This window comes from Trichosurus vulpecula, chromosome 1 (genome assembly GCF_011100635.1).
Source record: "Trichosurus vulpecula isolate mTriVul1 chromosome 1, mTriVul1.pri, whole genome shotgun sequence".
Lineage (NCBI taxonomy): Eukaryota > Metazoa > Chordata > Mammalia > Diprotodontia > Phalangeridae > Trichosurus > Trichosurus vulpecula.
In genome coordinates this window covers 548,792,472-548,819,712 of record NC_050573.1, presented here as the reverse complement: position 1 = coordinate 548,819,712, position 27,241 = coordinate 548,792,472, and the positions used below count along the sequence as shown (strand labels likewise).

The 27,241-nt window shown below is 41.3% G+C and overlaps 1 protein-coding gene across 4 annotated transcripts in view; it reads left to right on the top strand.

Annotated features, from left to right (window-relative positions):
- Nucleotides 1-27,241, top strand: part of SLC5A10 (solute carrier family 5 member 10) — a 183,737-nt gene that overhangs the window by 36,445 nt on the left and 120,051 nt on the right. The window lies entirely within an intron of this gene.

Here is a 27,241-nt window from a genome sequence, read left to right as displayed (position 1 = left end):
GGACAGCAAGAGAATGAAACCATTTGGAAGGGAAACAGAGAATGAAATCAGTGATATCAGCAGCAGCTGGTCAGATGACTTCCTAGCATCCAACTTATACAGAAAAAAAACCCCAACTCTTTTAAAGCAATGTTGTCTGTTCCCAGCACTAGGATGTGGTTAGGATGTTCTGAGCAACAGTGGAGTGTGACACTTAATACAGACTCTGCTGACTGAGAAATTTGTGGTCTTTTAGACTGGGGCCAACGTGAAATGTATCTTTTTTTTGCTTTGTAAGCAAAACTTTTCTTTATTGTTTGTACAAATAAACTACATTAACACAGGGTGAATGGTTAAAAAGTTTTAAAAACACATTTTTAAAGCATTTGAGGTGTGATTGTTTACACGTCAATGATAGCCATTCAACAAATATTAATCAACCACCAAGTGAATTGCTTCTTCTCTATTCATTAAAGCACCACTCATCTGCAACACCATTAGGTACCTGGAAATGATTCACTGGACCAGGCTTTCATTCATTCAACCTCACATGTGCCCACTTGGGTTGGAGCAGTTGCTTGTTTTGAATAATCTGGAAAAGAGGGCCTGGCGCTGAGGATCTGGGCCATACGTCCCAGCTTTGCCACTGGCCTGATAAGACATGTTAAATGATTCGCTTCACCTTTCTCTGCCTCCCTTTCCTTAAGAAATCATTCCAGTCTCCCATCCTGAGCAAGTCACTTAAACCCTCTAAACTTCCTGTTCTTTTACCTATAAAATGGGATTGATAATACCTACCTTATGTATTTCTCATGCCTGTTGTAGGGAAAGCACTTTGTGAACCTTAAAGAATAATAGAAATGTGAGCTGTTATGTTCTAGACCTCTCTGAAAATAGAAACCCCTCTCTCCCCATTCAGTTCGCTGTGTAGTCCATGTTCTTTTGAGGTCAGAGAGTCTAACAAAGTAGTGAAGGTTAGGATCTACAGCAGGGGTTCTTAACCTGGAGATCCATAAACTTTAAAAAATATTTTTTAATTTCCACATAATTGGTTTCCTTGGTAATCCTATGATTTTTATTTTGTGCATTTAAAAACATTATCTCGAGAAGGGGTCCATAGGTTTCACCAGACTGCCAAATGGGTCCATCACATAAAAAAGGTTAAGAATCTCTCATCTATAGGATCTAAGACTCCTTGTCCTCAAGCCCTAGCTTTGTTCCCAGTGAGTTATTTGGCAACAGATGATTCAATATGCCCACTTATAAAATGGGGAGAACAATATTGACATCATTGTCTGGTATTTTAAAACAAATGTAGACCAAACGCTATGAAATACAGGAATGAAAGCAGCAATCTAGGCACAAAAATGATAATATGTTCACATTAGGTACCATTTCCTAATAATGGCTTTGGGGTAAAAGGTGTCATCTCAGCTGTTGGAGGTGTTTGTGCTGCTTCTGCCCCATCAAAAGGCCTTGGTCTCATCTTGTCCAAATCTTGCATGTAGCTACACCCTAAGGTAACTGCCTTGGTTGCAGCTCATCTGGATGGTGACATCAGGGCATTTTGTCTGCCTAAGGAAAATTTTGAATCTGAAATGGGCCTAGTGCCAAATACCTTTCTTGCTGATCCCCTGGATTCAGAGCCTTGAACTAAATGCAGTTGGAACATCCCAGAGTGGTGCTAGACTCAGTCTTTATCCTCTACAGGGGTGGGGAACCTGTGGCTTTGAGGCCACATGGGGCCTTCTGGGTCTTTGGGTATGGCCTTTTGACTGAATCTTTTTACAGAACAAATCCTTTTATTAAGGAGATTTGTTCTTTGAAGTTTGGATTCAGTCAAAGAGCCACACTTGAGGATCTAGAGGGCCATATGTGACCTTGAGGCTCCAGGTTACCCACCCCTGCAGGAGCTTCTAGTTTGAACCTCCTAGCTTAAGCCTGCTGGAGAGGGTTGCCTGGAGAGTAGTCTGAACCCTGAGAGGCTCCCTTGAAGCTTGTGGGGAAAGGTTATACTGGTCTCAGCATAAGAGAGATGCTACCTCTTGTAGAAAGAGGGTCTAGTTTGAAAATAGCAGTCAATTCCAGATTCTCTGGGCTATTAGGAACATTTATTCCCTTTATCTATCTGTCTCTGTGTCTCTCTCTTTCTCTGTCTCTTTCTCTCTTTCAGTAGAATTTATTAAACACTTACTATATGCTAAGCTGGGGATACAAAAACAAAAATGAAACAGTCCTTACCTCAAGGAGCTTATATTCTATTGGGGGAGGCAACATTATCCGGGGGGAGGGTAACATGAATACATATGTGTTCAGTCATGTCTGACTCATCATGACCCCATCTAGGGTTTTCTTGGCAAAGATCCTGTAGTGGTTTGCCAGTTACTTTTCCAGTTCACTTTACAGATGAGGAAAGTGAGGCAGAGTTAAGTGACTTCCCCAAGGTCACATAGCTAGTAAGTGTCTGAAGACTGATTTGAACTCAGGAAGATGAGTCTTCCTGACTCCAGGCCTGACACTCTAACCTCAGTGCTACCTAGCTGCCCAATACACACATACATATATTAAACATGTATCTATAGCTATATCTACATCTATATCTATCTATCCATATGTACACACACATACATATACACATATACATATTTATATATACAAGGTTATTCAGGGTGGCACTAGGCCTGAGGGAGTCAGGAAAGTCAGGAAATGGATTCCTTTTCCTCTCACATTCATACCTATGGAGGAGGGAGCACTTGAACTGGGCTCTGTTAGAAGCCAGGGAATTGGAATTTCCACCTGAGTCCTTGGGGGCGGAGCCAAGACGGCCGCATGAAAACAGCATCTTACCGGAGCTCTCTCACAAGGTCGGTCAGATTCCTATAAAGAAGTGAATTTGAGCAGATTTGAGAGAGTTAGAAACTGCGAGCAGTCTGAGCAGGGCAAATTTCCGAGCCGGGAGAGTCTGAAAGGCCAAAGGCACGAATCTGTAGGCTTGGAGAGTGCTCGACGCGGAGCTACTCCAGACCAAAGCGGAAGCCGCTGGCTGGGAAACCCATGTGGGAGACAGGCTGGGAGAAAGCTGGGCACCTGAAACTGGCAGAGATCCCCAGGCCTCCCAACACAGGACAGCAGTCTGTGGAAGCGACGAGAGGTGGCGCAACGCCACCTGCTGTGAAAAATCAACTCCTGAGGCTTGCAGCCCAAAGTTATGAAACGCTTCTTGAACTTCTGGGAGACATAATGGCCAGGTAAACGGCTCTAATCCCTCCCCTCCCTACCCAGAGAATTCCTCGGGAAAAAAAAAAGAACACTGGAACAGAGGAGAAAAAAGTGGAGCTTCAGTGGTCAAATAGCAGAAGTTCATTAGTCCCAGAGGGACAGAGCCGGCAGGGGTCAACACCAGGAGCCCGGATGTAATCTTGCTCCCCCAGGGGAAGTGCCAGACATCAGCTCAAACAACAAACAGCTGAGACCATTGATGAAGAGCAACAGTGCTGGAGAGCACCCCTAGAGAGTGAGATGTCAGGGAGCCAGACCCCTCCCCCACACCTCAGGAAACTGAAGACTATAATTCTAGACTCACAATCCCCAGAATAAGAAAGCTGGGACAGAGAGCCCTGAGCCCCAAAGGCAGAAATGTGTTGTAAAGCCAGGAAAAGGCAGACCAACATGAAGAAGAACACAAAAAACCCGAGGACCATTGATTCTTTTTATGGAGACAGGCAGGATCAAAATACCAATTTGGAAGAGGACAGCAATGACACTATAGATACATCTGATACCTCAAAAGGTAATGTGAACTGGTCTCCAGCCCAAAAAGCATTGCTGGAAGAGCTAAAGGAGGATTTTAAAAACCAAATTAGGGAGCTAAAAGAAGATTAAATCAAGTCCCTAAAGAATAAGATTGGTGAAATGGCTATGGAGATTCAGAATCTAAAGAGAGATAATGACACCCTGAGAGGCAAAATCAACCAATTGGAAAAGGAGACTTAAAAGCAAAATGAAAACACTAACTCATTAAAAATTAGGGTAGAGCAAGTGGAAGCTAATGAATCTATGAGGCACCAAGAAGTAGTAAAGCAAAATGTAAAGAATGAAAAAATAAAAAAAAATGTGAAATATCTGATTGGGAAAACAACTGACTTGGAAAATAGATCCAGGAGAGACAATTTAAGAGTTATTGGTCTACCGGAAATCCACGATGAAAAAAAGAGCCTTGACAGTATCTTCGAAGAAATTATCAAAGACAACTGCCCAGAGGTCCTAGAACCAGAGGGCAAAATAGTCATTGAAAGAATTCACCTATCACCCCCTGAAAGAGATCCCAAACTGAAAACACCAAGAAATATCATAGCCAAATTTCAGAACTACAAAGTGAAGGAGAAAATACTGCAAGCAGCCAAAAAGAAACAATTCAAATATCGTGGAACTACAGTCAGGATCATGCAGGATCTCTCAGCTTCCTCATTAAAAGACAGGAGAAATTGGAATATGATATTCCGAAGGGCAAAGGAGCTGGGACTACAACCAAGGATCAACTACCCAGCAAAACTAAGCATAATTTTTCAGGCAAGGAGATGGACGTTCAACAAAATAAGGGAATTCCAGACCTTGCTGATGAAAAGGCCAGAACTCAATGGAAAATTTGATCTCCAAATACAAAACTCAAGAGAGACATGAAAAGGTAAACGGGGGAAAAACCCCCACAAACCTTATTAATCAATAAGGGCAAATTATTTGCATCTTTGTATAGGATTATATCATCTTATGTATGTTTTATATATAGACATATGTATGTCAGTCTTGAGAATGGTGCAGCCATTATAATGATTGAAAGGGATACACATAGATTGTGAATGCCTGTATAAAATAATTGATATAAAGATAAAAAACATAAGTAAGAGATGTAAAGGGAGGGCCATGAGAGAAGAGGTAAGGCGGTAGTAGAAAAGGGTAAATTACACCAAATGAAGAGGCACAAAAACATATTATAGTAGAGGGAAAGAAGGGAGGGAAAAGAGCAGTATTTGAGCTTCACTGTCATCTGATCTGGTTCAAGAAGGGAATAACATACCCTGATAAGTATAGAAATCTAACTTGTCCTACAGGAAGTAGGAGGAGAAGGCAGGGGGGAAGAGGGAAGGGGGTGGTCAGAAGGGAAGGGAGAAGTAGGAAGTGGGAAATGGTAAGATAAAGAGGGAGGGTAAACTGAGGAAGGCAGCGGTCAAAAGCAAAACTTGAAGAGGGGAAGGGGAAAGGGAGAAATAAAAGCATAAACAGGGGGAAATAGGATGGAGAAAAAGACACAGATAGAAATCATAACTGTGAACGTGAATAGGATGAACTCTCCCACAAAACGGAAGCAGATAGCAGAATGGATTAAAAACCATAATCCTACAATATGCTGTTTACAAGAAACACATCTGAAACAGGGGGATACACACAGGGTAAAGGTAAAAGGCTGGAGTAAAATATATTGCTCCTCAGCTAAAGTAAAAAAAGCAGGTGTAGCAATCCTAATCTCAGACAAAGCAAAAGTAAAGATAGATTTAATTAAAAGAGATAAGGAAGGACATTACATCCTGCTAAAAGACAGCATAAACAATGAAGCAATATCATTGCTTAACATATATGCACCAAGTGGTATGGCATACAGATTCTTAGAGGAGAGGTTAAGGGAGTTACAGGAAGAAATAGACAGCAAAACTATAATATTGGGAGACCTCAACCTCCCCCTTTCTGAACTTGATAAATCTAACCTCAAAATAAATAAGAAAGAAGTTAAGGAGGTAAACAGAATTTTAGAAAAGGCAGATATGATAGACCCCTGGAGAAAACTGAATGGGGATAAAAAGGAATATACTTTCTTCTCAGTGGTACATGGCACATAGTCAAAAATTGACCATATACTAGGGCATAAAAACCTCACAATCCAGTGCAGAAAGGCAGAGGTAGTCAAAGCATACTTTTCAGATCATGATGCAATAAGTATTATTTGTAACAAAGAACCATGGAAAAATAAGCTAAAAATTAATTGGAAACTAAATAATCTAATTCTAAAGAATGAATTGGCCAAAGAACAAATCAGAGAAACAATTAATAACTTCATTCAAGAGAATGACAATAATGAAACAACATACCAAAACTTATGGGATGCAGCAAAAGCAGTTCTTAGGGGAAGTTTTATATCCTAAATGCTTACACGAATAAAATAGGGAAAGAGGAGATCAATGATCTGGGCATACAGCTGAAAAAGCTAGAAAAAGAGCAAATTGAAAATCCCCAATTAAATACCAAATTAGAAATACTGAAAATCAAAGGAGAGATTAATAAAATTGAAACCAAGAAAACTATTGAATTAATAAATAAAACAAAGAGCTGGTTTTATGAAAAAACCAATAAAACTGATGAACCTTTGGTCAATTTGATTAAAAAAAAGAAAGAAGAAAATCAAATTACTAGTATCAAAAATGAAAAGGGTGAGTTCACCTCTAATGAAGAGGAAATCAAAACAATAATTAGGAATTATTTTGCCCAATTGGGGATGATACCAACTTCATAACAACCTGGAAAAACCTACACGACGTAATGCTGAGTGAATGGAGCAGAGCCAGGAGAACATTATACACAACCACAGATATATGGATTCTGTGAGGACCAACCCTGACAGACTTTGCTCTTCTCAGCAACACAAGGCACAAAGACAACTCCAAAGGACTCACGATGGAGAATGCTATCTACATCCAGAGAAAGAACTATGAAGTATGAATGCAGACTGAGGCACACTTCATGCTAGCCTTCCCCCCCCCCCCACACACACACCTTTTTTTCTTTTTCTCTCTTTTGTTTTCGTTTTTGGGTTGGTTTTTTTTTTTTGGTCCAGTTTCTTCTTTCTCATGATTCATTTCATTGGTCACAATTCTTCTCCATAACTTGACTAGTGTGTAAATTAATTCAATGCAAAGTTATACGTGGAAGTTATATGGGATACCATGCCATCTTGAGGAGGGAGCGGGGGAGGGAGGGAAGAAAATCTGGAACTCAAAATTATGTAGAACCGAATGTTGTAAACTAAAAATAAAAATTAAAAAAAATTTTAAAAAAGGTGAATTTCCACCTGAAAAAAAAGAAGCCAGGGGATTCTAAGAGGCAGAAGTACAGAGGGAGTACATTCAGTTAGGGAGGGCATTTTGTGCCCAGGCACAGAGACAGGTGGGATATCTTGGCCAGTTTGATTGGACCATACAGTGTGTGAAGGGGAATGATGCACAGTAAGCCTAGAAAGGTAGGTTGGAGTCAGGTTGTCAAAGGCTTTAAATGCCAAATAGAGGAATCTGTGTTTGATCCTAGAGGTAATAGGGATCCACTGCAGTTGATGGAGCAGGAAAGTGATGCCATCAGACCCATGCTTTAAGAATATCACTTTGGCAGCTCTATGGAGGATAGATAGGAGAGTAGAAACTTGAAGCCTATTGTAGTAGTCTAGGTAAGAAGTGATGAGGGCATGAATTAGCATTTGTGGTAAGAGTGGAAAGAAGAGTATAGGTGTTAAAGAGATAGAACATAAGAATGCTTTGCAAACCTTAAAATATTATCTAAATGCTTGTTATTATTTTTATGATGATTATTATTAGTTAATGAGATTTAGAACCTGATTGAATATGTGTGGTGAAGCAGAAGGGAGGATATGAAGAAATAGGTAAGACAAAATATGTATCTGGTTTTAAAATATTTACATTTCAAATCTCTGCCTTCCTCTTCAGCCTCTCCTTTCTGGTAAGGACATTCTTCTAGGTTGGGACAAAATATGAGACTCAGAAGGAATTAAGGGCCTTGTGAATTACTGAGAGTGGACTATAATGGATTCTTTTGCCTCTCACATTCATGGACAGTAACTTGACTCCTTCAAACCCTGTGGTCCCAGTAAAAGTGCAAGAGGTGGTCCCTTATCATTGTCCACAGTCTCCTTCCTCCTTTACCTCCCATTCCCCTAGGGAGTGACCTTGCCTCTGAGGACAGTTCTGCTGGGCAGAAGAAAGCAAGTCCTCCTTCTTGTGGGAGACGGTGTGGGGTGGGTAGGACCACTTGGACAGGGCTTGGTGAAGGGTTGACTGGGATAGCGGTGGGTAGGGAGAGAAATTGACGTTAGTCAGTTTTTGGCTCTGAGCCCCGGAGAGAAATCTGGCCAAGAACACAGCAGGCCCCAGCAAGAGAACACTGACTTCAAAGGCCTCGTGCCAGCCCTTCCCGATGAAGGCAGCAGCTTAATGAGGTGGCAGGCTGATGTCTCTAACCAGGTAGAGCCAAGCTTGAATCTTTCCTGCCTGGGGCCTAGTTGTAAGAGAGGGGAAGACAGCTGCTCCTGTGGCAGGGAGGGAAGAAGATGCTCTTGCCACCTTCTCTGGCCTGAGGGGTAATAAGGAAAGGCTCAACCTTCCTCCCCACTCAATTTTTCTATTCCTACCTCCAGGCTGACAATCTGGGGAAAGCTGAACTCCATCCAGTCTTGGCTGGTAGCAAACTCAGAGACGAAAGCTGAAATCATAGATTCATAGACCATGAGAGCTAAAACTTTAGACCTTAGCCTAACTCCTTTGGTTTTTACAGGGGAAGAAATTGAAGCCTAGAAAGATGAAATAATTTCTATAAAGCCACATAACAAAATAATGGTGGAACCAGGATTAGGACCTAGGGTTCCCAACTCCCTGCCCTGTTGGCACTCCAGGTGTAGGGGAAGTAATTCTTCTATTCACTCAGTGGACCATTGTTTTCTTTTACTGTGATTAGGTAGGAAGATAAGCTGCTGTCTCCATCATTACCAGCAGTCTATTAACTGCTGAATCTGGTAGCCTTTCTCAGTCCCCGTCTTCCTTGAACTTTCTGTAGCTTTTGATACTGACCACCATTCTCTCCTCCTGAATATTTTTTCCTCCTTTCGTCCTGTGACACTGCTGTCCTCTGATTCTCCTCCTAGCTTTCTGATCACTCCTCCTACAGCCTTGCTGAATCATTATGCATGCCCTCCTGCCCATTAAGTGTAGCTGTCCCATGGGTAAAATCATTTATGCAGGTAATTCCCAAATCTTTATATCTCATTTTAATCCCTTTTGCCACCAGGACATTTCCACTTGAATGTCTCATTGAAATTTCCAATTCAGTATACCCCAAACAGAGCTCCTTATCTTCACCCATAAACTTCCTGGCCTTTTGGTGAGGACACCACTAGGTTCAAGTTATTCAGGTTTGCAACCTTGGAGTCATCCTTCACTTTGCCCTCTTCCTCATACCCATATCCAATCACTTCCTAAGTCTTGTGGATTCTACCACCACCACATCTCTCTCATCTCGTCCCCCTCTCTCCACTCATACAACCATCGACCTAGCTCAGGTAAGGACCTCTTGACTAGACAATTGTAATATCCTCCCAATTTGTCTCCCTGCTGCCAATGTCATCCCTCTCTAATCTGTCTTCCACACGGTTGCTAAAGTGATATTCCTAAAACACAGGTCTGACCATTCCATTCCTGCTCTAAAGTCTTCAATGGCTCCCCCTGTTGCCTCTATGATAAAATATAAGCTCCTCAGTCTGGTGAAGGCCCTTCACAATCCGAGTCTTAGATACTGTCCCAAACATTTCCTACTATTCGTTGTGGTAGGCTAGACCTGGTTCAGTTCAGTCTGGTGTGTCAAATTTGGTACTGGAATCAAATGTGACATTCAAAATCTCTAACAGTCAATAAGAGGAAGTGTACTTGGCTATAGCATGGAAAGGATATTCAGTAAGGATTCAGCATTGACAGATGGCCCCAGTTTTCCTACCTCCAGGCCTACAGGAAGAGTGCTTGACTCCCTCTATCCTGGCTTCACCAGCAAAATGTTACTAGCACTTATGTAGCAATTTTGAGGTTTGTAAAGTGCTTTATAAATATCTCATTTTATCTTCACAACAACCCTGGCATGTGAGCACTATTATTATCCCTACTTACAGAGGAGGAAACTGAGGCAGAAGTTAAGTAACTTGTCCAGGGTCATACAGCTAGTGTCTTCAACTGGATTTGAACTTGTCTTCCTGAATCCAAGTTCTGCCCTTATCTACAGCTTCACCCAGCTGCCCTAGCTATGCCAATGGTTTGAGCCTTAGCCAGCTGGACCAGTTAAATCCCAAGAATGGTTTCAACACTTTTAAAGTAAAGCAGACCCAGCCTGAGTGTCAGGGATGCCAGGAGATAGTGCTGCCATCACACTCCCCTTCGTGTTCTCCAAGTTCCCGTCAGACTGAATGACCAACTTTGACATTCCATTCCCCACTCTGAGTCTTTCCATATGCTCATTTTCCATGCCCAAGATGTCCTTCCTCCTCTCTGTGTCTTAGTATTGCCACCTGCTATGCAAGGAGTCTTAAACTTTTTTGTGTCTTGATCCCTACCCTCAGTTTCATGAAGTCTATGAACCCCTTCTCAGAATGTTTTTGGTTGCATAAAACAAAATATGCAGGATTACAAAGAAAATCCATTATACTGAAATACAGTTGTCAAACTATGAAAAAAATTTAAAACAAGTTCATAGACCTCTGGTTATGAACGCCTGCCATAGGGGTCCTTAATTGATCCCCTCACTAGTTAGTGATTTCTCTCTAGCTCAAACTATGTTATATTTATTTATTGATGTACCCACTATAACCTTTAGTAGAATATAAACTCCCTGAAGGCAGGAATTTTTTGTTTTAGTACCTCCAGCACCCAGTGTGGTATAGGACTTAATAAAGGTTTGTTGAAATAAAATGAATTGAATTCTGTACTGGCCATGAGGAAAAGCAATATTGAAGTGATACTCTTTCAAGATTCAGGCCAATCAGGTGTTTGGGCATAAGGGCCTTAGGTGGATGGATTTCCACCTGTAGGCTGTTGATCAATCCTTGCTTGGGCAAGTTATTCTCTGCCCCTAAGAAAGGTGCCTTTCGCATTTCTCCATACCCCTTGAACAATCAGCAAGGAAGGACTGGATGCTTCCTGTGTACCTGAAGCTAATAGGAAAGATTCAGAGCTTTAGGGTTTAGTGTCCCAGGCCCTGGGTTTGAATTCTAGCTCTATCTTAGGACCTATATGACCTTGAGCAAGTTATTTAAAGTCCACAGGCACTGGAACAACCCGGGGTGGGGCAGTAGTAGCCTCAGGTGCAATTGGCAGAGTATTGAATAAAAATAAGGATGTGGTGGAAACATAAGGAAAGAAGAGAAGAAACTTTTTGAAAAATTGTTCCTACATGTTTTATCTGTTGTGCAACAGAGTTAAGGTCATACTGATTACATTATTTTCCAAATAAACACACAAAATGCAAGTTATAATCCATCAGTGGTCAAGTCCACTGACAGGTCTTAACAAGCAAGTGTTGGCAGGTGAGCTTGTTGTACACTGTCAGGAAGTCCAGCATTCATCAGCAGGAGTATGTGCATGTAATGACTTGTTTACAATATGACACTATACGATTATATACATTGATCCAATGGGAGAAGACAGTACTTTTAAAAACCTTCATCTCCTCCAGGCAAAATATATTGAACATGAAGCTATCAAGGAGAAAGATATGGCTGAATAGGTTAAGAAACTTAATAGCATCCTGAAATCAAAGCTGGGCGTGAAGAACACATTTAAAGCAATTAACACTTAACACTACTCAACGTAGGACTTACAGAATTGTAAAAATGGACTAGAACGTATTTGTAAAATATCTTAGCAAGAATTCATATTATTATATGAATTAATTAAATGATTTTATATTGCATATATTGTATGAATTATATATTTGCATGTGAATATAAAACATATTTCATGAATTAATGAAACACAAAGTCCATTGACATAATGTGGCTATATACAAAGGTTAACATTTGATTGTCAGAAAGGAGGAAAAGGACTGATATTCTCAGCGCACATAAAAGCAGGTAAAAAACCTATAGAAATACTTTTGGAATAAGCAATCATCCTATATCTGGGCAGTAGTAAAGGTAAATAATAGGTACACACCATTGGATTTCTCCAGTGTAACTGAAAGCAGTCCACCTGTAGATGGAGCCCACGAAACGGCTAAACTCCAAACACGAAACAAACAGCTTAGTGGACTTGGCGGTCAAAGAGACCAGAATTACAATTTGTGATCCTACAGAAACAGGGATATATGGTGACGATTTAGGACTAGGTCATCGCCTCCAGAAATTATAGAAGGGTTATCTTTAAGGAATCTGGGGATTATTCAAGGATATGGCAAAAACCTCAGGCTATACAAATTCATCACCTACTGAATACTTAGCAAGATCGGACCCAATGTCTAGAATTACATACGAAAGGATCACTGTTTTTCATGGACTAGTGGAACAAATTCCCTATATTACAATGATAGATTTCAGGATGTCCCTCAGAACTGGAACTGTAATATTGTCACAAGCTAGACTTGACCATAATTACTTGGACATAAAGATTGATTCATAAAATCTTAAAAACAATATTTTTAATAGATGGTGCCGTATCAAATACAATCTCCAAGTTGTGTGGAAAAGCTTTCAAAATACAAGGTGTTCCAAAAGATTTAGTGCAGCTTTAGACTTTTAAAACTTAGAGACCTAGTAGAATAAATGAAAGTCATGTTGGAATCATCCCCATGATCCTGTCCTGTTGCCGTAGTTGCACCGAGGAAGATTTCAGTGAGTCTGCGGAGAAGAGCTTATGTCCTAATACGTAAACTGCTAAACAAAGCAGTCATTATGTCCATGTCTGCCTAGTCTGTAGATTAAATAAAAACAGTATAAAACCGGAGAAGTGATGAACTAAGGGTTCAGAATGAGACGTAATTTTGGGGCATCACCAATGTGGTAATTTGTTTTCCTTGACTATGCATGTTTGTTACAAGGGCTTTGTTTTTAGTCTTTTTTCCAATGGAGGTGATAGGAAGGAGGGAGAGAAAATGGATTTTTGTTCATTGAAAAAAATTAAATTAAATGAGGCAGGACAGTGACTTGTCCTAGTATTTTAAAATCTGAACCATATTTTTAAAACTTAAAATTAAAGAAGAATAATGATAATGATAAAAAAACTCAATTTTTTTATTTCTTTACAAAAAGCAGGCTCTTTATCCATCTGCAAAATAGACTGCAGATCATTATACATTAAAGATATATAGCAGGCTAGGGATCTGTTGCAGGACCATTTCCATCTGAACTCCATGAGAACAAGAAAATGACATAATAAAATAATAGCTCATATTTATATAGCACTTGGAGATTTGCAGTGGTTTATATACATTCTCCCATTTGATCCCTACAACAACTTTATGAGGTAGATGCTACAGGTATTATCATCCCCACCTTACATATGAGAACATTGAGGCTCAGTGAGACAAAGTGATTTCCCTGAGGTCACACAGATAGCCAGTATTTGAAGCTGTTGTGGGCTGGGCCTGACTCAGGTTGGTTCCCTGGTAGATTAGTTCTAATATTGAAATAAAATGAGAGTCTAGGTCACTCACCTGTAAATAGTCAATAAACATTTATGAAGTGCATACTATGTGCCAGGCACTGTGCTAAGTGCTGAAGATACAAAGAGAGACAAAAGACAGTCCCTGCCTTCAAGGAGCTTATAACTGAATAGGGGAAGGCAATATGCAAAAGGAGGCAGAAAGGGGAGAGAAGAGATGGGAAAGGTCCAGAAAAAGGTATCAGGTATGGATCATAATGGATCAGTTCACAGCAGTGCAGCCAGGTGGGAAATGGAAAGATAATTGACTTTGACTCCTTCCTTTATAAATCCCCACCCTCCAGTCAGAGGAAGGGAAGGATCCTAGGGACAAATTAGGAACAGTGAGTTCCAGAGCTGAAAAGTGGTTTACTTTGTTGTTGTTCAGTTGTTTCAGTCATGTCCTACTCTTCATGACCTCATTTGGAGTTTTCTTGGCAGAGAGACTGGAATGGTTTGCCGTTTCCTTCTCCAGCCCATTTTGCAGATGAGACAAACAGAGTTATGTGATGTGCCCAGGGTCACACAGCTGTGTCTGAGTGTCTGAGGACAGATTTGAACTCAGAAGATGAGTTCTTCTGACTTCAGGCCTAGCATTCTATCCACTGCGCCACCTGTTTACTTAGCCATAGCAAAAGAAAGACATTCAACAAGAATATTCAATGAAGATGACACATTAATTCAGTTGAGGACAACTTGCCTGTGTTAGTCAAGATGCAGGTCCACAGGAAGAAGCCTCAGAGAGAAAGAACTGGAGCTCCTTTTGTCTTTTTTGCCAAGTGACAAGGAAGCCCTGTTGACAACCTGAAAAAGGCCCCTTAGCCAATCAAATCTCAAGAACAGTATCCATATCTCTTAAGAAAAAGAACTAGCCTCATTGCAACGGGGGAGGGGAGGGTTAGGAAAAGTAAGCCCATTTTATACTTACTCTTGGTTCTGGAACATATTACCCCTACCACGAGGGTAGTATTTGAACCTAGGTCTTCCTTACTCTGAAATCTATCATGAGTGTGGGGTGGGGAATGGTAAAGTAGGTGGGCTGGAGAGGTGGCATTCTAGGCAGAGAAGTTGACATCATAGAGCCCTGCCAGGCTGACTGGGGATTTCCATTGAAATCAGCAAGGCAGTGAGGAGGGAGGAAGCTTTCAGGTGGGCAGGAACCCCTGATACCAACCCATGAAAGAGTTGTTCCTAACCAAGTGGGCCAAGCCAGCTCAGGAGAGTGAAGGGAGAACTTGTATTGACTTGACAAGGAGCCTTTCTTTGCTCCTCTCCCAGGTGGTGACACCCTAACAGGCTTCCTTGGGTGGGAAACTCATCAGCTCCCTACTTGCCACTGGGGTGACTGTTCCCACCTCCCCACCCCCACTGAGCAAACATACAAATCAGAGGTTTTTCATATTGTAGAAAAGGAAGCTGTGGGGTTGGGCACCTGGTGTTGAATCAGCAGAGCTGGTGGCTCACCTGGGCCTTGACTGTGTTAGGGAAAGGTCTCATGAAGTTATTGTGGATGCTGATTACTCCCCTGGCTCAAGGGGCACTGTTCTAGGCTGGAAAGGAAAGTTGTTCACATCTTCATTTCCAATCCTCTTAATGAATCCTAACAAAAGATCAAGAAACTTTAGCCAAATGCATTGTTCTTCCAAACCCATTTTAATCAGCTCAGATGGTTTTTTCCCTCCATTATTTGATTTCTTCTTGGTATAACTGCTATTTTAGAGAGAAATTTGTGCTGTAGCTGGAAGAAATAATTTTTTAAGGCAAAATAAGTATCCAGTGATTATCCGATGATAATAATAATCTAAAACCAATAGTCACCATAATAAAAAACAGTACCCAGAATTGATAATCCATAATTAGTAACCATCAATTGATCATTAATAGCCAATAATAAGTAATAATCCCAAATTAATAGCCAATAATCAATCTCTCTTTACATCCTGCCTATGAACAGATTAGGGATTAATTAATTGGGAAACCAGCTAGTTACATAGGATCTCTAGATGGGTAGCTGATATTATCATAAGGGCTAAAGGAGAGATAATGATGTCTCCATAAGAATAAAATTAAAATATGATTAAGCCAAGATCTATGTTTTCAACAGTCTCATAAAATTTAGTCATCCTTTTTTCTCTTCTCAAAGTATTTATAATTCCAGATCAATCAGACATAGTTAAAAAATTTGTCAATAAAGGCCTATATCCTATATGTCATTACATCCTGTGATTTATAGTTAAACTAAACAGTATTTCTTGAAAATAAGTAGAACGGTTTGAAATTCACAAATAGAAGGGAGGTTTGACACTTATTTAAACGATTACATCTTAATATTTGGCTTCTCATACCTTGAACATCATTGAATATTAGCTGAACTTATTGCTATCTAAAGTTCAAGGCAAGTCATAATTTATCACTGTGCTCAGTAAGTTTAGTTATATCAGTGAGAAACCTCATTACAACACACTCTTCATTGCAGATTTATTCCCATGTTAAGAGACGGCAGTCTTGTGGATATCTGGTAGTTCAGGTTCAAGATTGGAACAAAATGAAATAGTTGTAGTTCATCTTGTTGTTAGGTTGTGTCCAACTCTTTGTATCCCCATTTGGGGTTTCCTTGTCAAAGATACTGGAGTGGTTTGCCATTTCTTTCTCCAATTCATTTTACAGATGAGGAAACTGAGGCAGACAGGGTCAAAGTGACTTGCCCAGGGTCACATAGCTAGTAAGTATCTGAGGTTAGATTTGAACTCTGAGTCTTCCTGACTTCAGGCCTGGCACTAGTTCATCTCGCAGTTAACAAAAGGAGACTTACTTAGCTATATCACAGAGAGTATATTCAGCAAGGATACAACACTGGTTCAGGCAGACACAGCCCCTCCTCCTCTTCTCTTTATAGAAACACATCTGGTCATCACTATAGGGTGTCATGGAATATCTGTAAATTCCTAGGGTCACTCATTTCACATAGGCTGGCCTCTATTATGTCCTTAGGGTTAAAGTTCCTTGTCTTTTAGGGGGAAAACTATCCTAATCCACATCTGAAGACAGATTTGAAGTCAAGTGTTCCTGAGTTCAGGCCTGGCGCTCTATCCACTGCACCACCTAGCTGTCCCCCCCTTCATACTTTTAATCATATTATAAATTACATTTAGTATTACTGTTTTTAAGTTATGCTCTAAATGGTTAATAGTTAGCTTCTCTATAGAGACGAGAATTGGTAATAAATTTTTGAAACAGGTATATCCCATTATTTCCCATTAATTTAATTATTATCTCTATGTAAATATCTTACAACTCTATATACCCAGCTCCAGTCTCTCCCCTGAGCTTCAGTTCTGCATCACTATTCTCCACTCTCAACTCTCTTCTTCCTTTGTCTTATAATCATCACATCTTGACAAACCTTAACCCTGGATTACTCTCACCATCCCTGTCCTTGCTACTGAATGGACCTTTTGAAAATCATGAAACAATGCTGAATGGGTATCCTACAAATTTATGCTATCAAGCCTCAACTGGGTGCTCACTGCAGCAAGATCACCCTTCTAGTTCTCCCTAATTAATTCCCTATCCTAATCAATCACCATACTGGTTCTTCCAAACCTCTTCCTTGTTCAGTCCTCCCATGCCAAATCCTTCCACCACCTTCTCAGATAACCTTACTTCATACTCTGACATTTAAAAATCTCAAGAGACATAGTTTTAATGTAATTAATCATTTTATTAATAATGCTAGTATATTACCAATAAAATGGGCCTGTGACACTCTTGAAGGTTAAAGACGAATCATGGTTGTGGCCTTACAGTTTATATGCCCTGGGAAGAATGATTGTTCCTGAGAGTAGCAATCAACTCTGATTGCTTAACAATTAATGAGAAGAATGAATATTTCAATGAGAGGTGGATCTATTCTAATGAGGGGCTGGGGGATGTGACTTTGATGATGTCATTTACTTCTAAATTGCCCAGACATGGGAAATCTAATCAAAAAATTTATTAACAATGTCCTTTAGAGAGTGAGCAACCTACCGGCTTCTGAAAAGATCCTGGTCCTAATTCAATAGCTAAAGATTAATATGAGAGAGAAATAATCATTTCTCTCAATACTTAATAGAAAAAAATCGAGTCATCCACCAAAAGCTCCCTCTTCTCTCCTTTTCCTTCCCTCACATCCTTCACCATATTCTCCTTCACTCTAGTCTCTGATGAAGAGGTGGTCCTTCTCCTTGCCAAGGCCAAGCCCTCTACACCTATTTTTCATTCTGTCCTCTCCATCATCTCCACCTGATTGCCCCTGTTATCATCCTTACTTTCATTCATCTTCAGTCTCTCCCTATCTACTGGTTCCTTTCCTGCTGGCTACCAAGCAACTAAGGTAAAACAATTACCATAGTGCCTGGCACATAGTAGGTGCTTAATGAATGCTTATTTCCTTCCTTCATAATCTGGCCCCTTTCTAGATTTCCGGTATTCTTATACATTACTACACTCCAGGCATTCCATAGTTCAGCCATATTGACTTGCTTTTCCACACACAAGATGAGCACCTTAATTCAAGCCCTCATCACCTTTCACCTGGATCATTGCAATGTTGAGGGTTGAAGGAGACGCGGTCCAGGAACCCCAAGACTGGAGCCCCGAGACGGGGTCATTGAGAGGGAGTACCCCTCAAGGTCCTGAGTACTGGAGAGGGTCAGGGCCATCTGGAATGAATTCACGATCTCAAACATCCTTTAAGTCAAGGTGGCAAAGATTTATTACACTTTATAGCAGGCAAGAGTTCTTAGGGAACCTGCAACCTTACAGGGCTACAGGGAAAATTTTAATATGAGATTTGGGGGTGAAACCTGTCAATTAGATGTTTTGGAGTGGGATTAAGGAGTGGTTAAAGGGATGGTCAGTTCTTAAAGGAACATGCACTTTTTGTATCTACTGAGCAGGTATATTACCCAGAGTTCACTGGGAAATAGCCCAAGGTGGAGCTACCTGGGGGTGTGGTTTTGACCGTGAATCATCACTAAGTCAACCAAAGGTCAGGGCTGGCTGGAGATATCCAGGTGGCTTCCATCAAATGTCTTGTTAGACAGAGTGAATGTAAGGTAGTATATATTTGACTATGTCTAGGATACGTATCAGGAAGGTTGGTAAGTAGTAAATATTGTTATGTCCCAGTGCACAGCTGTTAGGGGCCGAGTTAGAGCTGAGCCCTGTCCTCCTCGGACCTCCAGGCCCAGGAGCCTGCTGAGATAGACTCAGGGCTTTGAGATATGGGTGGAGCCAGGAGGAGGGGTCTCGCCTTTGTTGCCTCCCTAGCAATTCCAGGTCTTTGCTCGGACCTGCCTGACCACATGGAACTTCCGGTTCTCTGCCCGGGCTTGCCAGAGCACGTGGAGCTTCCGGTTCTTTGCCTGGACTGCCTGACCGCAGGGAGCTTCGGGTTAGCAATGGAAGAGAAAGGGAGGAGAGTAGGCGGAGTCGGGGCGGTCCTAGTACCCAGGTGTTTTGAATTTTACCTGTCCTTCACCCACGTAACCAAAGAATGTACCTACGTCACTAAAGATATAAAATACTGCTTGCTGAAATAATAAACGGAGTCACTCACCATCTTTTCGGCTCCCGCCCCATTCATTGTCTGGAGATCAGGTCCTTTGCTTAGGCAAAGGCCTGGGGCTTGGGGGGAACCCCGAGTATAGTTGCGAGGCTTCGGGAGCCCGTAACAAGTGGCGCTCAACATGGGCCTGCGGCAAGATGGTGAGTGACTCCGTTTATTATTTCAGCAAGCAGTATTTTATATCTTTAGTGACGTAGGTACATTCTTTGGTTACGTGGGTGAAGGACAGGTAAAATTCAAAACACCTGGGTACTAGGACCGCCCCGACTCCGCCTACTCTCCTCCCTTTCTCTTCCATTGCTAACCCGAAGCTCCCTGCGGTCAGGCAGTCCAGGCAAAGAACCGGAAGCTCCACGTGCTCTGGCAAGCCCGGGCAGAGAACCGGAAGTTCCATGTGGTCAGGCAGGTCCGAGCAAAGACCTGGAATTGCTAGGGAGGCAACAAAGGCGAGACCCCTCCTCCTGGCTCCACCCATATCTCAAAGCCCTGAGTCTATCTCAGCAGGCTCCTGGGCCTGGAGGTCCGAGGAGGACAGGGCTCAGCTCTAACTCGGCCCCTAACACACAGCCAATTAGCAATACACAGGGAGTCCAAACTAAAAAATTCTATAGGTGCAGCTGGCTGTGGTATCAGGAGGAGAGATAAGTGCTTTGCTAAGGCATGCTGCCCTTGAACTGGAGAGAAACTGCTAGGGCCAATGCTTTGAAGCTAGGGATAGATATGATTTTAGAACTGGGGTCCAGGCACAGGTACTCAAGCAGAGGCTAAGGAGAAATGTTAGAATTAGGGTTCAAGCACAAGCACCAAGCACCCCATCAGCAATGGCCTCCTAACTGATCTCTCTACTCCAAGTCTCTCCCCACTCCAATCTATCCTCCATATAGTTGCCAAAGTGATTTTTCTTAAGTGCAAATCTGGTCTTGTCATTCCCATCCTCAGTAGACTCCAGTGGTTCCCTGTTGCCTCTTGGATTTAAAGCCCCTCAATAGCCTGGCCTCAACCTACCTTTCCAACCTAATTTTACATCACTCCTTTTCCCACACTGAATAATCCAGCCAAACTGGCCTTCTCTTTGTTCCTTGCACATGATACTTCCCATTTCCTGTCTACCTGCATTTGCACTAGTCCCTCATGCCTGGAAAGCCTTCCCTCTTCACCACTGCCTCAGATTCCCAGTGTCCCTTCAAGACACAGCTCAAGTACCACCTTCTGCAAAGATCCTTTCCTGACCTTCCCATCTGGTAGTGCCCTCCCTTCCCAACTCCCTTGTATTTATTCTATGTGTGTGTGTGTGTGTGTGTGTGTATATATATATATATATATATATGTATATATCTCTCTATATATATACACATATATGTATATATGTACATATTTATATTTATACTGGTGTATATTGTATATACTTAGGACGTATGGACTCCCCCATTCCCCACACAATAGAATTCAAGCTTCTTTCAAATAGAGATTGTTTCATTCTTTGTATTTGTGACCCCAGAGCCTAGCACAGTCCCTGGCACATAGCAGGCACTTAATAAGTGCTTTTTGATTTATAGTGGGCATGAACAGGTTGCAACACATTGCAAACAAAGAATTATAAAGAAGTGTTTTAACTTACATCACCAAGGAACTATGTGACCAAAAAAGAAGACAGACTGATCAGTGTTAAGAACAAGGGATAAATGATGAGCAGCTTGCACACTCCATTGGTATACTTAAGAAGTCAGCAAAACATCAAGGGTTGGCCCCAACACACGGGGTAAACTCTGTGGTGAACTGATGGGAAAAGATGGACAAAAGTCCACAGAGTAGGCACACATGGATGGGTTTCAGTCTGCACTATTGGAGAGAACACCCAAATTCCATTGTATTATGACAAAGTAGTAAACTGATGTTGTTGAGAGGGATTCTTTTGCCACCAAATTTATAAGAGAACTCATACCAGAATTGGTATCTGAAAAGGTCACCACAGGATGGAACAGTAGCCCAAACCTAATGGAATGAAATTTTAACATAAATATAATCATACTTATGTTTAAAAAAGTAAATTGGACAAGTGGAGTTAAGTGGAGGTATGGCTAGGAAGTAGATATTAAAAAGACCTGGGATTTTAGAGTCAACAGTGTGACAAGGCAGACAAAATGCTGATGTTACCTTGGGGGTTTCTTTGGTTCAGATTTGTGATTTGGTTGGTGTAGGAAATTCCTAGTGAGGAAACTTCTTCTGTTCCTATCGGTAAGTATTCTGCAATTTATATTCTTTGAGCTTGGCCTGGAGCACTGAGAGATTAAGTGATTTGCCTCAGGTCACACAGCTGGCAGCCAAGCTAGTATAAGCCAGAGCCTGGACATGAATGCAGGTCTACTAAGCCATGTTGCCTCTCCATAATGACTATTTTAGACTGAATTAATAGGATCATAGGATTTAGACCTGGAAGGATCCTTAGGGATCATATAATCTTAACTATTTATTTTACAGAAGAAAGAAAGGAGGCCCAGCATAGTTAAGTGTGATCACAGGCAACAAACAGATAAACACAGTGTTCAGAATGTGGGAAGTGGCAGTCACACTGTACACGACCCTGGTCAGACTGCCTTTGAAGTATTTTGTTCAGCCCTTATAGAAAGGCACTGGCAAGCCAGACTGTGACCCAATGAGGGAAGCCTGGACTGTTAGTCAGTGAATAAGCATTTATTAAGCACTTGCTATGTGCCAGACCCTGTGTTAAGCTCTGGGATGACAAATGCAACCGAAAAGAAAGCCAGTCCTTGACCAAGGAACTTACATTCTGATGGAGGACAAGAATATATAAAAGGCAGCTGAAAGGGGGATGGGTGAAGCTATGGTGAAGATGTCCACAGTGTAACCTGGGACTGTGTGGAGACTGGAGACCATATGTGAATCATTTGAAGGGACTGAGAATGTTCAGTTTGAAGAAAAGACAGGGGCAATATGATAGTTGTTTTCAAATATTTGGAGGCAATCACGTGGAAGAAGGATTAAACTTGTTTTGCCTGTTTGGCTTAGGAAGAACCAAGAGCAACAAGTAGAGTCAATCAACCAATCAGCAATCATTTCCTTAGTGCCTTCTATGCCAGGCATTACGGTAGTTTCTGAGGACACAAATACAAAAGCATGACAGTCCTTGTCTTCAGGGAGCTTACCTTCTATAGGGGAAACTATAGTACTATAGTATACAACATAAGCAACACTATATATACAAAGTAAATTCAAAGTAATTTTTTAGGAGGGAGGCACAACCAATCAACCAATAATAAAATAATAATAATAACTAACGTTTATATAGCACTTATTATGTGTCAGGCTCTGTGTTAAACAGTATACAATTATGACCACAACAATCCTCAGAGGTAGCTGCTATTATTATCCCTGTTTTACAGATGAGGAAACTGAGGCAAACAGGTTAAGTGACTTGCCTATGGTCACTCAGCTAGGAGATGTCTGAAACCAGATTTGAAATCAGGTTCTTCCTGACTCCATGCCTGGCACTCTGTTCACTGCTCCACCTAGTTGCCCCATTAAAATATTTATTAAGAGTCTACTATGTGCCAGGCATTGTGTTAAGTGCTAGGGATGTAAAAAAGGCAGAAGACTGTCCCTGCCGTCAAGGAGTTTACAATCTAATGAGGACTGGCAGTTTAGAACACTAGGAAAGGTTTTCCATAGGAAGTAGCACTTACACTGACCTTTTAAGGAATTCTAAGGGATTGAAGAAGTAGAGGTGAGAAGAAAGCGAGTGTGTTCCAGGCCTGAGGAGCAATCTGTTTAAAGGAACAGACCCTTGAGTTGGAGTGTTTTAGGGGAGGGCCGACAAATAGTGCAATTTTGTTAGACTGTAGGACCTATGAATAACACTGTAAAGAGAGGCTGGAATCAGATTAAGAGAAGGATTTTAATTGCCAAATGAAGGGGTTTGTATTTGATCTTAGAGATAATAGAGAGCCACTGGACTTTTTTGAATAAGGAAACAACACAGGAAGACCTGTGCTTTAGGAATGTCGTTTGGCTGTTATGTGGAGGACGGGATTGGAGGTCCCTGAGGCAGGGAGATCAAATGAGAAGTTATTGCAATAGTCCCAGAGAGAATTGATGACAATCTGAACCCCAGGGTGTTAGCCACCAGGAGGGGGACAGGTATGAGAGATGGTGTGGAGATAGAACTGGCTAGATTTGGCATTATCAGACATGAGGACTGGAACACTAAAGAAGAAGGGGTTGGAGGGGAGAAAGAGGAGCTGCCCAAAGTAGAAGTTCTCCATCACTAAAGAACTCTTCAAGCAGAAATTAGATAGCCACTTATCTTTGACATAGCAGAAAGGATTACTGCATAGTGATAATTTTTTTTAACTGTAAGGTTTAAAAAGCACTTGCCTGTGCCCTTGGTAGTGAATATATTATTGTTTTCCTTTTTACACATGTGGAAACTGAAGTTCAGAAGAGATCAAATGACCATATAGCTAGGGCATTTCAGAAACAGAATTTAAATCTAAGTCCCTCCTCACTCCAGGCCCAACATTCTAGCCAGTGCACTAGACTACACTGAATAGGAAGCTGGAGGAGTTCAACTCTGAGGTCCCTTCATAGGCTGTGAGTTTGTGATTCTAGACATAAAGTTTATGCTGGTTCTTGGCCTGGAAATCTTTTCTGATTTCTGTGGGAAGAGCTAAATTGGGGTCTGCAATAGTGATACTATTTGTTGATCACAACTTTGTACTGATGAAGGAAAAGGAAGTCCCCAAATCAACTGGGCTTACCATTAGAGGGAGAAGAAAACCAGGCAGTGCCCCCTGTATGCCTGAGATTGCTTGGGGAGGAATGGTGTAAGCAATAGAAAACCCAAGCTGTGTAAGGGCTGAATAGGAGAGTCACCCAATCAACTTGATAGATTTATGGGATAGCAATTCTTTGTCAGGGACTTCTGTGAAAGTGTCTCTCTATGGAGAGTGTGGACATGTTCTCTAATACCTTGTGGAGAGGAGAAAGGCATCTGCTAATTAGATTTCAGAGACTGGGGCTGCTCCAAAGTGAATCATTTGGTTTGGAATTGCCTTTTGGTGCCTCCTGGAGAATGGATTTAACTGATGTGGACTGGCCCCAAGATGAATTGGTTGGCTTGGACCTTTGGGAGGATAGACTTTTGTGGGAAGAGCCTTTGTGCTGGTCTGTAAAAGGGAGCTGACATTGCCCTTGGCCTTTTCCCTTCCACTTACACTTTTATTCTGGATAAAACAAACAAACAAACAAACAAACTTGGGGACTTATATTACCAAACCACACTCATAAAGGCTGCTGTGAGGAGTCAACTGTCCCGTAGTAGCAGGTGGTGAGAGTGGGAGTTGATCTTCCTCCATCCCAGGAGCCATTAATGGTGGTTTAGAAGAGACCACAGAAAAGGAAAAAAAATGTGTTTGCCTACTTGACATGACAGTGGAATTCCTAGATAATGTTCCTAAGCTCCCTTACTCCTAGATCAGAGCTGTCCAAACTTAGGTTATCTTAGGGCTACATTAAAATAAAATAATTATTTGAGGGCAGCACCCAAAATAAAAAATACAGTACACTAATAGAAAGTAGGGGAACCCGCATCATCAACACAACAGGAGAAGGCGCGAAGCAAACACAAAACAACAAAGTGACAACACAACAGTATAAAGGTAGGTGCATATTGACTAGTTTGCATCGTACAGACGGAAAGCATCCCACAGATCGACTGAAAATTCCATGTGATATGTTCCGTTCGTAATACTGCTTAAAAACACCAAAGAAAATTAACATCAACGAGATTATTTATTAGTGATGGAATTAAAAAATCTAATGTGCATTTCATGCAAATTATTATTTTATTTTTTTGCTTGCGAAAATTTAAACCCACAAGTGGGCCACATAAAATCACGCTGCGGGCTGCATGCAGTCTGCAGGCCATATTTAGGACAGCCCTGGGTTAGAGTACTGGAGCTGGCATGAGGGAAGACCAGAGTTCAAATCTGGCCTAAGACTCTTACTAACTTGTGTGACTACGGTTAAGTCACTTACCCTCTGCCCTCCTCAGTTTCCTTAAAAGTAAAATGGGCATAATAGTCGCACCTACCACTGCGGGCCATATTTTGGACAGCTCTGTCCTAGGTAAAGGAGGGGTGATTTCCTAGGCAGCAAAATCCAGAAATCTAACCTTCCAGCCAGAGAAAGGGGATTTCCTGGATAGTATCAGGCTCAGGATTGCCTTGTAAGTAACCCCAAGTTCAAGAGTTTGGGGACCCAACTTTCTAACCAGAGAAGGGGAATTTCTTGAGCAGCTTGACTATTGTTAAAGGATGAGAAGGCCCTCATAAGGTATCAGAAGGCTGAATGTCTGTGGGTGGCTTTGTATCTGGATAACTTTATGACCCTGTGGAAAAGTAGGACCCACTGGAGAGGGAAAATTATATTGATTGTAGATTATTGTGTAAATCCTTTATGCTTTTTCTGCTTTGTTTGTGGGCTCAGGTGAGTTCTTTGTGTCTCCTTCATTTTCTGTGGGCTGTCCTGTACCTGGCAATGTTTGTTACCTTGAATGGTGTATGAGAACCTTTTTAGCCACATCTGTAGAAACCTAAAACTGAGCTATCTGAGACGATTTTTCCAATACAAACTCTGGATGGCAGCAACATAAGCCAGAGACTAGGTAAATTTTTCAGTGCCACACCTAAGTCTGGATACAGTCAATATATGTCCAGAATTTGGGTGTACTGGACTATGGGTTTGGCTTGTCTAGATTTTGCTGCTGGGCCTTATCTGATCTAATGAGTTATTATTATAAGCTCTTAGTTTCCAAGGAAACTAAGGCAAGGGGCCTGATCCTTCCTCCCTAGAGCGACTTGTCTAATTTTGACAAAGTTTACTTATAGTTCACATTCCTATATTGCTTTAATGCTTATAAAGCACTTTTCCCATAACAATCCTGGGAGATAGGTAGTGTATTATTATGACTATTGTACAGACGAAGAAACCGAGGATCAGAGATGAGGAGTGTTTTTCTAATGGTCACACAGTTAATCAATGTTGAAGTTGGGATTTGTGCCTGCATCTAATAGACTTCATAAGTACAGGATGGGAGACTTTGTCCTCAAAAGGTAGGTCTTGGCAGACCATAATAGACCCATTATGTGTCAGCCATATGATGAAGCAGCCAAAAAAATATTTATGTGAACACAGATGTAGTGGCCAGGATGAGGGAGGTGGTAATCCCAATGTACTCTTTCCTGGTCAGCCTATATCTGGAGGTGTTTGTTATTCACTCGTGTCTGACTCTTTGTGATCCAATGGGCCATAGCATGCCAGGCCCTTTAATCCTCCACCATCTCTCAAAGTCTGTCCAAGTTCATGTTTGTCATTTCCACGACACCATCCATCCATCCATCTCATCCTCTGTCATCCCTTCTTTCTTTTGCCTTGAATCTTTCCCAACATCAGGGTCTTTTCTAATCAGTCCTGTCTTCTCTTTATGAAACCAAAATATTTATGTTTTAGCTTCAGTGTTTGATCTTCCAGTGAATAGCCTGATTTATTTTCTGTAAGTATTGAATGATTTGACCTCCTCACTGTCCAAAGGATTCTCAAAAGTCTTCTCCAGCACCATGATTCAAAAGCATTGAATTCTGCGGCACTCAGCTTTCCTTATAGTACAGCTCTCACAGCCATGCATTACTACTGGAAAAAACCATAGTATCAGACTCTGAAAATAAATGACCAAAGAGCCCCAGACGTTATGCAACAACTATTAATCCTGAAAAATAAAATAAAAAAACCAAAGAGCCACAGAGATTATTGTACCAACTGTCAACTCTGACCAAAGAGCCACAGAGGCTGTAGAAAAAGCTTTATACCAACTATCAACTCTGAAAAATAAAATAAAACCAAAGAGCTCCCCGAGGTTATAAGCAAAAATCTTTCTTTATTCCATTGGAGGAGGGAAATTAGATACATGTTCTGGGGTCTTCTCCTAGAGGAGATCCTAAAGCAGCAAGGCTAAGTTTTGATACATACAGTAGTGGCTAGACAAAGAACCAGGCAGTGAGATGTGACAGTGGCAATGAGGGCTAACAGCAACAATGAAGCAAGTTTGTTTCATACTAGGGCTGCATGACGA